General features: G+C 39.4%; 1 non-coding gene across 1 annotated transcript; it reads left to right on the top strand.

The window, feature by feature from the left end:
* Positions 1 to 254: 254 nt before the first annotated feature.
* Positions 255 to 361, top strand: LOC132682508 (U6 spliceosomal RNA). The gene has a single exon (XR_009611696.1). It is a non-coding gene; the product is annotated as a U6 spliceosomal RNA (small nuclear RNA).
* The last annotated feature ends 14851 nt before the right edge of the window (positions 362 to 15212 follow it).

Below are 15212 nucleotides of genomic sequence, written 5' to 3'. Positions count from 1 at the left end.
AGAGAGAGAGAGAGAGAGCGAGAGAGAAAGCGCGCGCATGAGTAGGGGAGGGGCAGAGAGAGAAGGAGACACAGACTCTGAAACAGGCTCCAGGCTCTAAGCTGTCAGCCCAGAGCCTGACGCGGGGCTTGAACTCACGGACAACAAGATCATGTCCTGAGCCGAAGTTGGATGCTCAACCGACTGAGCCACTCAGGCGCCCCCACTGATGGCTCATTCTATGCCAGGCACTGAGTTTAAATAATGGTCCTACTGTGTCTGCTTTGGCAACACATATACTAAAATTAGAACAATACAAAGAAGATTAGCATGACTCCTGTGCAAGGATGAAATGTAAATTCATAAAGTATTCTGTATTTTTTAACTTAATTTTTTTAATGTCTTATTTATTCTTAAGAGAGAGAGAGAGAGACAGAGCAGGAGCAGGTGAGCGCAGAGCAAGAGAGGGACACAGAATCTGAAGTAGGCTCCAGGCTCTGAGCTGTCAACACAGAGCCCGAAGTGGGGCTTGAACTCATAGAGTGCGAGATCATGACCTGAGCCGAAGTTGGACGCTCAACCAACTGAGCCACCCAGGCACCCCTCTGTATTTTTTTAAAAGAGGAAGAAATAGAACTCTCACTGATTGTTACATTCATATCACCCAAACTTAGAAAAAATGTAGTCTTCATTTCTATCTGCCACTTGTGTTTATTGATTTTTATTTTAGAAAAACAGTTTTTTATTTCTTGCCCTTTTCTATCACAGAAGAATATTTTCTGGTGTTTTTGAAATCTTCTATGATGGTTCATTATCATCAATCCTCAAACTGTGGTTGCTATAAGCTGGGATGGGACTGCCATCTGAGGGCTTAATGGGGAGATATAGGAGTCAAAATACAATGCTCTGACATGGCATCATGTTTGTGATCTCAAGTTGAGTTCTTTACCTAGTAAGTAACAGCAACTATTTCCTAATTTTTTCTTGGGTACTACCAGCCAAGAATAAAGAAATACAATATTAATACAGTAACATCAGACACTAATCATCAAAATATTTCCATTAGATTTTTTTCTCTTAATTACAATAGAATAAGAGTTTAGCTTTCTTCATTTTATAGTACTTTAAATTGTAATACAAGACACGAATGAAAACAGGTGGTTCTGCCTGGCCCTGTGGTTCAGTTTTCTGGACCCAGGAGTAGGACGAGGCTGCCTTGTCATAGATGACTAAAAGCGCTATGGCAAACCAAGCTGAGGAGAGGAATTGATGAGGTAATTAGATCTATGTGAGCAGACCAATTCGTATCAAATAAATAATTTAATTCTAGTCTTTTTCATTAATATTTTAAAAACTGAAAGATGGGAGATTTTTGGCTGTCTCCTTCTCGTACCCATAAATGACACTCACAGCATTCAAAATGCCTGTTGCTAGCGTAAGCTTAAAAAGTATCTCAAGCATTAGATTAGCATTAAAAGGTTTGAGACTAATACCTAGATTTTGACTCCTAATCCAATGCTTTTCCCAGTATAATACGATATCTTGGTCTTCAGCAGGAGATATTTTTGCTGAAAGGGAATTTCTTATAGGACATAAAGGCTAATAGGATCTATTCTGGAATGCCCAACAGAATCCTTTAGCCTTAGTCTTCAAGGTCCAAGTGTGAGCAACTGTCGTCACAAGCTGCAAGTTCTCAGCAGAAGCAAGTATGTGGACACAGGGATGAGACAGAGATGGAAGGAATAAGAAGTATTGTTTCTCTCCTGTCTCCTGTCCTGCCCCCAACCAAAATGTACCCATGACTCTCACTCCTGAATCAGTTTTGAAGGCAGAGAGAGCACTTGCAGAATGGCTGGATATTCGCAGAAGTACTGCTCTTCGTTTTAGTGCTCCTCATATCTGAAATCCAGAACAATTGCAATCCTTGATTCCTGGGTTAAACCACAATGTTGAGAAGCTGTTCTATGTGAAGAGAGAGGGTAATGTACCTGGTGGCTGAATCGGTTGAACATACAGCTTTGGATTTCGACTCAGGTCATGATCCCAGGATCATGGTATCAGGCTCCACACTGAGTGTGTAGCCTGCTTAAGATTCTCTTTCTTTCTCCTCCCCTCCATTTTCTCTCTCCCCCTCCCCCACTTGCTCTCTCTCTCTCTCTCTCTCAAATAAAAATTAAAAACAATAAAAATAATTTAAAAATAAAAAATAATTTTAAAAAGAGAGAGGGTAAGTGGATCAATCACTTTCCGAAGTCATTTCCTAACAGTCAAATGAAAAATCTCATGACAAAACCTGACACAATTTATTATTTTTTTCAATTTTTTTATTCAATTAAATTTTAATGTAGTAGTAGCATATTAGAAAGTAGTAACATCAAACTATTTGGTTGCATAGGACAGATTTCTTTTTAAAAAAAAAATTTTTTAACATTTATTCACCTTTGAGAGACAGCAGAGGACAGTGGGGGAGGGGCAGAGAGAGAGGGGACACAGAATCGGAGGCAGGCTCCAGGCTCTGAGCTGTCAGCACAGAGCCCAATTCAGGGCTTGAACCCATGTGAGATCATGACCTGAGCTGAAGTGGATCACTTAACCAATTGAGCCACCAGGCACCCCATGGGACAGATTTCTAAAAAATACTTTGAACTTCCTAATTCCAGTGTAATTTCCCAAATTGTCACCATGGTATAGTACAGACAAAGGCATATTTACAGAATAGTAGTCTATTGCAAAGGAAACATAAAATACCAAGCATAAAGCAAAATAACATTTGAACAACACAAACATAACTTAAAAATGAGGGGAACCTGGGTACCTCAGTTGGTTAAGGATCTGACTTTTGATTTCGAGATCAATCCCCAAGTTGGACTCCTTGCTGGGCATAGAGCCTGCTTAAGATTCTCTCTTTCCCAGTTGTTGAGCCCAGGAAGACAGAGCTCAGCTTGCTGGGGGAACAAAGGCACTGTCAAGTGCCATTTCCCTCACCCATCTCCCAGCCAAAATTCCAAAGGGAACCAGTCCCCGTCACCAAACTTGCCTGCACCCCGCAAATGCCAGCGCTGTGCTTCTGTGGATCCATCCCTCCGAAGGGCCTGCCTCCCTCCCAGTGCTGCAGGCCCCCTCCCGCAGGGGACCACCGACAGCAATGTAGCTAAGCCTGCCCCTCCCGCCCCTGTGCACCTTGTGGGTCCACCCCGGCTAATATGCCCTTGGCCAGAGCCCATCAAAGCAGCACCACAAGCCTGGCAGTGTGCAAGTAGCACAGACAGGGGCCACACCACTCCACAGTGAGTTCTGCCCCTGAGAGAGGGGAAGGGAAGATACACACCAGTCTGACTGTGGCCCCAGCAGTGGGCTGGGGGCAGACATCAGGTCTGATTGTGGCCCTGCCCACCAACACAAGTTACTCCAGACAGCACAGCGGAAGTGCCCTGCAGTTTGGAGCCACCACAGGGACTAACCAAAATGACAAAACGGAATAATTCTCAAAAGAAACTCCAGGAAGTAGTGACAGCTAATGAATTGATCAAAAACGATTTAAGCAATATAATGGAACAAGAATTTAGAATAATAGTCATAAAACTAATTGCTGGGATTGAAAAAGCAGAGAGGAGAGCAGAGAATGTATTGCTACAGAGATCAAGGGGCTAAGAAATAGTCATGAGGGGCTAAAAAATGCTACAAATGAGGTGCAAAATAAAATGGAGGCAGCCATAGCACAGATTGAAGAGGCAGAGTAGAGAATAGATGAATTAGAAGAAAAAATTATAGAATTAATAATTATTAATTATAATTAATATTAAATAAAATTATAAAATTATGGTATTATATAAAATAAAATCATAAAATTATGGTATTATACCATACATGGGAAACCCAACAGACTCCACCAAAAGTCTGCTAGAACTGATACATGAATTCAGCAAAGTTGCAGGATACAAAATCAATGTACAGAAATCAGTTGCATTCTTATACACTAACAATGAAGCAACAGAAAGACAAACTGATCCCATTCACAACTGCACCAAGAATCATAAAATACCTAGGGATAAACCTACCCAAAGGTGTAAAAGATCTGTATGCTGAAAACTATAAAAGCTTAAGAAGGAAATTGAAGAAGATACAAAGAAATGGAAAGACATTCCATGCTCATGGATTGGAAGAATAAATATTGTTAAAATGTCAATACTACCCAAAGCAATCTACACATTCAATGCAATCCCAATCAAAATTGCACCAGCATTATTCTTGAAGCTAGAACAAGCAATCCTAAAATTTGTGTGGAACCACAAAAGACCCCGAATAGCCAAAGTAATATTGAAGGAGAAAACCAAAGCGGGAGGCATCACAATCCCAGACTTTAGCCTCTACTACAAAACTGTAATCATCAAGACAGCATGGTATTGGCACAAAAACAGACACATGGGCCAATGGAATAGAATAGAGAGTCCAGAATTGGACCCACAAAAGTATGGCCAACTAATCTTTGACAAAGCAGGAAAGAATATCCAGTGGAAAAAAGACAGACTGTTTAACAAATGGTGCTGGGAGAACTGGACAGCAACATTCAGAAGAATGAAACTAGACCACTTTCTTATACCATTCACAAAAATAAACTCAAAATGGATGAAGGACCTGAATGTGAGACAGGAAACCATCAAAACCCTAGAGGAGAAAGCAGGAAAAAACCTCTCTGACCTCAGCCGCAGCAATTTCTTACTTGACACATCTCCAAAGGCAAGGGAATTAAAAGCAAAAATGAACTATTGGGACCTCATGAAGATAAAAAGCTTCTGCACTGCAAAGGAAACAATCAAAAAACTAAAAGGCAACCGACGGAATAGGAAAAGATATTTGCAAATGACATATCAGACAAAGGGCTAGTATCCAAAATCTATACAGAACTCACCAAACTCCACACCCGAAAAACAAATAATCCAGTGAAGAAATGGGCAGAAGACATGAATAACACTTCTCTAAAGAAGACATCCAGATGGCCAGCAGGCACATGAAAAGATGCTCAATGTTGCTCCTCATCAGTGAAATACAAATCAAAACCACGCTGAGATATCACCTCACGCCAGTCAGAGTGGCTAAAATGAACAAATCAGGAGACTATAGATGCTGGAGAGGATGTGGAGAAACAGGAACCCTCTCTCACTATTCGTGAGAATGCAAACTGGTGCAGACACTCTGGAAAACAGTGTGGAGGTTTCTCAAAAAATTAAAAATAGATCTCCCCTATGACCCAGCAATAGCACTGCTAGGAATTTACCCAAGGGATACAGGAGTGCTGATGCATAGGGGCACCTGTACCCCAATGTTTATGGCAGCACTTTCAACAATAGCCAAATTATGGAAAGAGCCTAAATGTCCATCAACTGACAAATGGATAAAGAAATTGTGGTTTCTATATACAATGGAATACTACGTGGCAATGAGAAAGAATGAAATATGGCCTTTTGTAGCAAAGTGGATGGAACTGGAGAGTGTTATTCTAAGTGAAATAAGTGATACAGAGAAAGACAGATACCATATGTTTTCACTCTTATGTGTATCCTGAGAAACTTAACAGAAGACCATGGGGGAGGGAAAGGGAAAAAAAAAGAGAGGGGGAGGGAGCCAAACCATAAGAGACTCTTAAAAACTGAGAACAGGGGCGCCTGGGTGGCGCAGTCGGTTAAGCGTCCGACTTCAGCCAGGTCACGATCTCACGGTCCGTGAGTTCGAGCCCCGCGTCAGGCTCTGGGCTGATGGCTCAGAGCCTGGAGCCTGTTTCCGATTCTGTGTCTCCCTCTCTCTCTGTCCCTCCCCCGTTCATGCTCTGTCTCTCTCTGTCCCAAAAATAAATAAACGTTGAAAAAAAAAAAAAATTTAAAAAAAAAAAAAAAAAAAACTGAGAACAAACTGAGGGTTGATGGGTGTGGGAGGGAGGGGAAAGTGGGTGATGGGCATTGAGGAAAACACCTGTTGTGATGAGCACTGGGTGTTGTATGGAAATCAATTTGACAATAAATTTCATATTAAAAAAAAAGATTCTCTCTCCCTCTCTCTGCACTGCTCCCCCACTTGCTCATGCTCTCGGTCTCATTCTCTCTCTCCAAAAAAAAAAAACAAAACAAAACAAAAAACCACCTATTGTGATTTATTGACTTTATGTACTTTAATAAGTTGATGTCTCCAGAATTAAAAAACTAATTATTACTAGAGTCAATATGGCCATTACTTGCTAAAGGAGATTAGAAAACAGTCAAATCAGAGAGAATCACTTGTTTCTACTCCCAAAGCATGTATACTCATCCCTCTCTTTCCTCACAAGTTCTGATTTTATGGTAACAAATGATCTTTCACTCTATGTGAGAGAAGTATCCAGTGTAAAAAATGGCATTTTATTTCTTTTATGATATTTTTTGCATTTTTGAAAACAAATTGCTTGATTTCTCAATGCATTTCTGACATCTTCATTATAGTCTCTAGCTGCTCAGTGACTTTACCAAGAGAAAGTTCTCAGAAGAGTTATTCCTTTTTGTGTCTTCTAGCATGGAAAAGGAAGATACATGACAGAAATTACTAGAAAAAGGTGTTTCGAGACGTCTGGAACTATTACCTGAAATATACAACTCTATTCTCTGCCTGGAGAGGTAGCTTTATCTTGAATGAGTACTATTCCTGTCAAATCCAGGAGAAAAGTTAAATATATCTGAGATCAGAATAGATAGCCAGTTCTAGTCCAAACTTCAGTTCAAAACTGACACAGTTAAACACAACTTTAACTCTTGTTTTCAGATATTATTTTTAAAATATATCAACAATTAGTTGGTGAAACTAATAACAGGGAGATCATAAATTCTGTTTTTATAATTAATAATAGAAATCACAGAAAACACCCCATTCAATGAAAGTAAATTCTATTTAACACATTTTTCTTCTTTTCTGAAAATGATGGATGTCAGTATCAGAACTTCAAGAAGTAGAGGTAATTCTGTGAAAATCAGTGAAAGGAGTCAAATTATGCTATCAATCATTTATATCTTCTAAGTATTCCCGTTAACATTTACAATCTGATCAAAGTTTTGGCCTTCCATCTGGTCCCCATAAATTATATTCACAACATCCAAAATTTGTATAGTGTTTAGTCTCAATTTAAAATAATTTGAAATTAAACTGGTTGGTTGGTAAAGATTGAAATACAAAGCAATGCAGGCCAGGGTAAAGTTAAATTTGAACCAGAGCTATAGCATCTTATTATAAATATGCTTAAAATAAAGTCTTTGTCTTTGCTGACTGATACGGGAAACTGAGGAAATTCTATGGGGGTAATTAAAATAAAGAGAAATCCAAAAATACCCTTGGATTTGAGGTATCCAGAAAATGTATGTAAAGGTTTTGGGTTTTGCTTTGGTTTGTGTCCTAAACATAGTTGCTATAAATTCATCACTTTACTTACTCTGTTTCCATGGGGTTTTTAGAATAAGAGATAAAAGGATACTATCCAGAAGCATATTTGTTGAACAATAGCTAGAGTGAATTATAACTATAGTCTATACTAAACATACAAAAATCCACTACACTTCGTTCCTTTCTTGGGAATATCTAGACTTTTTTTAAAGTTTATTTATTTATTTTTGAGAGAGAGTGAGCACAAGCTGAGGGCGGGGCAGAGAGAAAGGGAGAGAGAGGCAGGGAGAGGGAGAGGGAGAGGGGGAGAGAGAGAGAGAGAGAGAGTCAGTCCCCCAAGCAGGCTCTGTGGTGTGAGTGCAGGACTATCTAGACTTTTTAATTGCCAGTTACTTTTTAAGTCATCAAACTCTGTTTAGACTTAACTATAAGTTTTATAGTTTTCCTTGCTCAATTATTATTTTTTAAATTCACAGCTTTTTCTTATACTCATTTTTTTTTATTTTGCTGAAACTTATACACTAGTAAGTCTTTCTGAGAAATTCTGTGGGTGGTAAACTTCATGAAACTTTACAGGTCTTAGTATTAGTTTGCATGTTTGTTTCAAAATTATTTTCCTACAGAAATTTTGAAAAGTTGTTTCACTATTTTTTTTTGCATTCATAGTTACTGATGGAAAGTCAATAGAATATATTAATGTAGGACAAAGTAGGTAGATTAAGTGTATTTATTTGTTTTTCTGAATGTTTATTTTTGAGAGAGAGGGAGAGAGAGAGAGAGACAGATTGCAAGCAGGGGAGGGGCAGAAAGAGAGAGAGAGGGAGACACAATATCCAAAGCAGGTTCCAGGCTCCAAGCTATCACCAAAGAGCCCGACATGGGGCTCAAATTCACAAACTGTGAGATCATGACCTGAGCCAAAGTCAGACGCTCAACCTACTGAGCCACCCAGGTGCCCGAGATTCCTGATTTTAAAGAGTGAAAGTGGTAAGGGAGTTCAGGGTGTTTGCGGTGAGTGATTAATCTGAATGAGGAGAGGAGTTCCCCGGGTGGCTCAGTTGGTTGAGTGTCTGACTTTTGATTTCAACTCAGATCATGAACTCACAGTTCAGTTCATGGGTACAAGTCCTGCATTGGGCTCTGCACAGTCAGTGTGGTGCCTACTTGGAATTCTGTCTCCCTCTCTCTTTGTCCCTTCCCCACTCATGCTATCTCTCTCTCAAAATATAAATAAATAAATAAAACTTTTGAACTAGGAGAGAAGAGTGAACCAAAGGGATATGTTAAGATTTTGAAAGCAGTAAGGTCAATGGATTGGATATTCCAACAAGGTCAAAACATAGTAGGAATAGGCATACAAAGTAGGTGTGATGGTTAATTTTATGTGCAATTTGACTGGCTCATGGTGCCCAGATATTTGATCAAACATTATTCTGGTTGTTTCAGTGAGGGTGTTATGAGATAGCATTTAGATCAGTACACTTTGAGTAAAGCAGATTGCTCTCCATAACGTAGGTGGGCCTTATCCAATATATATGTAACTAATATATGTATTTCTGATACATTGAAAACATCATTGATCATTTTTTTAAGTGCTTCACCCATCCAAGGGTGTATTAAAGCATGGGAAGAGTATACCTATGCATAGTATCTCAGTTCCCTAAGGATATACTTAAGGTTAAGCTGTGTTCTTAAGGTTATACTTCAGATGATAAAAATAAATAACAGTAATAGGAACAATGATAATGATGGTGACATTAGTATCAATAGTGATTTTAAAAGCTAATGACAATACCTTTGTGTAGTGCTCTATGTTATGCACTTCATGTACATTACCTCATTTAAGCCTTACAATAACTATGGAATACGTATACTAATTAGCTTTATTTTAGAGATACAGAAACTGAAACTTTTAAAGGTTAAACAAATTGTCCAAGCCCATACAATGACTAAGTAGCAGCACAGTGCTGGAAAACAGATCTGCTTTATTACTTCACTTATCTCTTTGTATTTTTAACTTAGACACAAATATATAATAATCCAGAATCACTACCTTATTCTTCTTTTCCTCCTTCTGACATTATCTTTTTATGTTATTCTGCCCCTCAGTCTTCTTCCTGGACTCTAGTGACCTTGTGACCCTAAGTAGAATTTCCATCCCTGGGCAATTCATATCAGCCCCATAGAGCTTGCCATCTTCTACAATGTGAGGGAGTTGGCCAAGATGACCTCTGTGCTCTTCCTGCCCCTCATTTTGTGAGAGTGCGCATTTGCCTAACATATACTTTGGTAGTTGTATTTGTTTTTTTCTGCTGCATAACAAATTATCACAAATTCAGAGTCTTAATGCAACACAACGTTATGATCTCAATACAAAATTCTTGTGGGTCAAGTATTAGGGCACAATGTGTCTGAATTCTTTAATACTTGGGTCTATGAGCTTATCTGAGGCTCAGGGTCCTCTTCCAAGCTTAGCAGCTGTTGGTAGAATTCAGTTCTTTGTGGCTGTAGCCTAAGGTCCCTGTTTTCTTGCTGGGTTTTGGAAGGGGATCACTCTCAACTTTTAAAAGTCACCTGCACATGCCTGATGCATGCCCTCTCCACAATAGCAGTTTGTGTTTTCAAGGCCCCCAGAAGACACTCTGACTTTTGTGTCTTCTAGAACCCATATTAATAGTATTTATTTGATTACATCAGACCTACCCACATTGAAGGAAAGGAGATTTTTGCCTAAACAATAGGATTTAGAAGTCCATTCATTCTGATATATGTTGTTCTTATTCACATTTTTTTATATTTTGAAAAGAAACTTTTTTTAACTTTATTTTTTGTATTTTAAAATTTACATCCAAATTAGTTAGCAGATAGTGAAGCAATGATTTCAGGAGTAGATTCCTTAGTGCCCCTTACCCATTTAGCCCATCCCCCCTCCCACAACCCCTCCAGTAACCCTCTGTTTGTTCTCCATATTTATGAGTCTCTTCTGTTTTGCCCCCCTCCCTGTTTTTATATTATTTTTTCCCCTTCCCTTCTGTTCATCTGTTTTGTCTCTTAAAGTCCTCACATGAGTGAAGTCATATGATTTTTGTCTTTCTCTGACTGACTTATTTCACTTAGCATAATACCCTCCAGTTCCATCCACGTAGTTGCAAATGACAAGATTTCGTTCTTTTTGATTGCCAAGTAATATTCCATTGTGTATATATGCCACATCTTCTTTACCCATTCATCTGCTGATGGACTTTTGGGCTCTTTCCATAGTTTGACTATTGTTGATAGTGCTGCTATAAACATGGGGGTGCATGTGTCCCTTCGAAACAGCACACCTGTATCCCTTGGATAAATGCCTAGTAGTGCAATTGCTGGGTCATAGGGTAGTTCTCTTTTTAGTTTTTTGAAGAACCTCCATACTGTGTTCCAGAGTGGCTGCACCAGCTTGCATTGCCACCAACAATACAAAAGAGATCCTCTTTCTCTGCCTCCTCACCAACATCTGTTGTTGCCTGAGTTGTTAATGTTACCCATTCTGACAGGTGTAAGGTGGTATCTTATTGTGGTTTTGATTTGTATTTCCCTGATGATGAGTGATGTTGAGCATTTTTTCATGTCGGTTGATCATCTGGCTGTCTTCTTTGGAGAAGTGTCTCTATTCATGACTTTTGCTCATTTCTTCACTGGATTATTTGTTTTTTGGGTGTGGAGTTTGATAAGTTCTTTGTAGATTTTGGATACTAACCCTTTATCTGACATGTCATTTGCAAATATCTTCTCCCATTCTGTCGGTTGCCTTTTAGTTTTGCTGATTGTTTCCTTTGCTGTGCAGAGGCTTTTTCTTTTGATGAGGTCCCAGTAGTTCATTTTTGCTTCTGTTTCCCTTGCCTCCGGAGACGTGTTGAGTAAGAAATTCCTGCGGCCAAGAAGAAAGAGATTTTTGCCTGCTTTCTCCTTGAGGATTTTGATGGCTTCCTGTCATACATTGAGATCTTTCATCCATTTTGGGTTTATTTTTGTGTATGGTGTAAGAAAGTGGTCCAGGTTCATTCTTCTACATGTCACTGTCCAGTTTTCCCAGTACCACTTGCTCAAGAGACTGTCTTTATTCCATTGGATATTCTTTCCTGCTTTGTCAAAGATTAGTTGGCCATATGTTTGTGGGTCCATTTCTGGATTCTCTATTCTGTTCCATTGATCTGAGTGTCTGTTTTTGTGCCAGTACCATACTGTCTTGATGATTACAGCTTTGTAATACAGCATGAAGTCTGGGATTGTGATGCCTCCTGTTTTGGTTTTCTTTTTCAAGATTGCTTTGGCTATTTGGGGTCTTTTCTGATTCCATACAAATTTTAGGATTATTTGTTCTAGCTCTGTGAAGAATGCTGGTGTTACTTTGATAGGGATTGCGTTGAATATGTAGATTGCTTTGGGACTCATTCACTTTTTTTCAAGGTTTGTTTATTTATTTATTTGTTTGTTTGTTTGTTTATTTAGAAAATCAGCACAGAGCTAGATGTGGGGCTTGATCCCATGAACCATGATATCAGGACATGAGCCAAAATCAAGAATTGGATGCTCAACTGACTGAGCCACTCAGGCGTCCATGCTCATTCACTTATAATTGCTATATTAATTCCTATTGTATGAACATACCAATTATCTTTCAGATCTTAGTTCCAACATTTCTTCAGAAAGGACTTTTCTAATTTGACAAACTCCCCCAGTACCTCCTTGCCCTATAAGTAATTAATTAATTAAGTAAATGAATATATAAATAAATCCCTTAATGGAACACTGTGATAGCACTCAGCATTTTTCTTTGTAATGCTTCTTCATTATTTGTAATTATTTTAATTATTTAGTTAATTTCTCTCTCTCCCACCAGATTATAAACCCCATGAAGGAAGTTGCCTTGTTTATTTTGCTCACTTTTGTGTCCTCAGAGCCTAATACAGAGGAGATCAAAACATATTTGTTGAATGAAGAATATTCCTATGCAAACATTTCTAACAGCATAATGTTAATTGAATTATATGGCTGTGTGCATTGGTGAAATGCGGAAGGCAGCATTTCAAAGTCAAAACCCCTGTCAATAAAAGCAGGAAACAAGAGGTTGGTGAACACAGGGCATCTGACTTTGGAGCTGCAATAATGTGGGGGTCCCTGATGTGAAGGGCAACCATTACTTCTCTTTTCTCTGTTAATAGAGAATAAAATGTGTGAGTTGTTGGGGGATGAAGGTTATTTTCCTTTGAGACAGTTAATTGAAGGAAGGTTAAGTAAAGCTACACGTTTTTACTTAAATGAAACAGAAAAAATGAATTACTTTATGAGCAATGTGTCAAAAGAATATTTGACATATTTTTTCTGGGAGTGAAACAAATTTTCCTATAATTCATTTTAACTCTTTTTTTAAAAAGGAGGAGGGGGCGCCTGGGTGGCTCAGTTGGTTAAGTGTCCGACTTTGACTCAGGTCATGATCTTGCGGTCCATGAGTTCGAGCCCCACATTGGGCTCTGTGCTGACCACTCAGAGCCTGGAGCCTGTTTCAGATTCTGTTCTCCCTCTCTCTCTGACCCTCCCCCGTTCATGGTCTGTCTCTCTCTGTCTCAAAAATAAATAAACGTTAAAAAAAATTTTTTTTTAATAAAGGAGGGTAGGTTCTCTTACACGCGCACGCACACACACACACACACACACACACACACACACAGAGATCATATTCAGTCGTCTCCCACTTAGATTACAGTAAACAACATGAATTCATTATAGGCACTAAAGTTTTTCTTCTCAAGGTGTTTGCTTTCCAAAGATTAGTTTTCCTATGTCAGCTGTGAGAGAAGTACTCCTTTATGGTTAAAGAGGCTCATTCTGGAAAGTGACTGTAAAAGCCTTAGTACTCCCCACCAAAATACCCCATATCCCAGAGGCCAGGGGTCAGAAATGTTACATATCCAATTGTGTCTTTTAAAGGCAGCTCAACTTAAAATAACTCCTGGAGAAAGAAAGCAGAGCATTGTTGGAATGGCTTGACTGTTAACATTTGTTCTTAATCTATCAGAATTCTCCTACTCATGTTCACTGAGTTTCTGAGTATTCTCTGAAGCCTTTTCAGAGTTGGAAATCAGTTGAATCCCAGTAGTAGTGTAGGATTTAACAAGGGTAGAGAAGACATCCTGTTGATTTCTTTTTTCCTTCAATGTCAACAAGTCAGAAATCTCCACAACCTTCTCTCATAGAGGTCAGTGTTTGGGATTCTTTTTCCTCTTGGTATCCCTAAGGGGAAAATGTTGGGGATGGAGGTGAAGAAAAATAAGAAGGGAAGTGTGGGAAGAGAAGGCATGGATCTAAGACTGAGGATGGTAAATGGACGGTGAAATTCTTAGGATTTAAGTAGCTTCCTCTAACTAACCTGTTGTAAGCAATGTGTGGTGACATTATAATGGTCCTGCAATGTGAAACCCCAGGAAAGGCAAGGCAAAACAGTTGGTGGGGAAATTTGAGGTTTTCCATACACTAAACTCTAGCCAAGAGCTAGAATCTTCCAGGGTTTTGTAGTCATTTTCAAACTGGCCATGTTTTTGTTTGGGTGTTTTAACTTTACGTATTCAAGCAGTTTTCTGGAAGTTCAAGAAGAGAGCTCACAATGTGCTGACCTTGCCTGGTACGATTTAGGATCAACAGTAACCCTCTGCAGTGTTTAACAACAATTGGACAAAACACACTCATAAGAATACAAGATAACTTCATATAGTACTAAAGAGAAATCAGCATAAAAGTCCAAGAAATGTTAGATCTATGAGCAATGCTAGAGCAGAGTGGCAGAGAAACAAGTCACTGATGATAAGGGGCTAAACCTAAAGCTGGGTATATGGCTGGCAGCGGGGAATAACATGTCAAAAGAAACAGGTCATCTATCTCTATTCCTGTCTCATCTGAGGACATCAACCAGATGTGTAAAAACAACTGACTAAGGGTCTGGAAAGAGAACATTGGGTCTTCTTCTCCCCACATGCAAAAGCAATGGCCATAGTCTTTAGAATAAGTGAGGAATAATATTCCCAGCTCAGCACATACTACCCCATAGTAGAGAAACTGATGATTCTCTCAAGGTCAGATTAATACCTTTAGAGGCTCTTAGTATTTAAAATATTAGGAGGTCCTGCCCATTGGTAATTCAGAATAATACCTAATTAGTGAAACACAACTTGCAGGAATGCTAGAATTAATTTTTTTTTTTTTAATTTTAACTTTACTTATTTTTGAGAGACAGATCATGAGTGGGAGAGGGGCAGAGAAAGAGGGAGACACAGAATCCGAAGCAGGCTCCAGGCTCTGAGCTGTCAGCTGTCACACGTGGGCTTGAACCCACGAACTGCGAGATCATGACCTGATCCAAAGTCGGACGCTTAACCGACTGAGCCACCCAGGTGCCTCTGGAATGCTAGAATTAAAACAGCTTCTTTCTAGGTATTTTGGTTGCAGAATTCTGGATGAGTTCATTGGAGCTTGGCTTCTCCTATTGGTTGCATTTGGTGGCTCAGCTTGGCTGGTGTCTTCTGCCCATACTGAGTATGCCTATTCATTTACCCACCACTGAACTCTTTCCAGATCAAAACTGGGGCTTGAGAAGACAGGCGAGGGGCCAGGGCACAGGGACAGAGCTTACACTGGACCACTATGAAACACCTTTCAGAATCATCTTTCCTCCCAAGTGGCCACCTGTCAAGGCCTTAGTGCTCCTGAGTGGTGAGGAGAGCATGCAGCACCCTCTTCCTCACCACAGGATGCCACCTGCATCTGAGGTCAGGTGGGTGAAGGTAGGGCCCCGACGGTGCCAT

The sequence above is a fragment of the Panthera onca genome, chromosome A1 (genome assembly GCF_046562875.1).
Source record: "Panthera onca isolate mPanOnc1 chromosome A1, mPanOnc1 haplotype 2, whole genome shotgun sequence".
In the NCBI taxonomy this organism is placed as follows: Eukaryota; Metazoa; Chordata; class Mammalia; order Carnivora; family Felidae; genus Panthera; species Panthera onca.
Note: the sequence above shows the minus strand (reverse complement) of the source record. Positions and strands in the feature narration are given on the sequence as shown.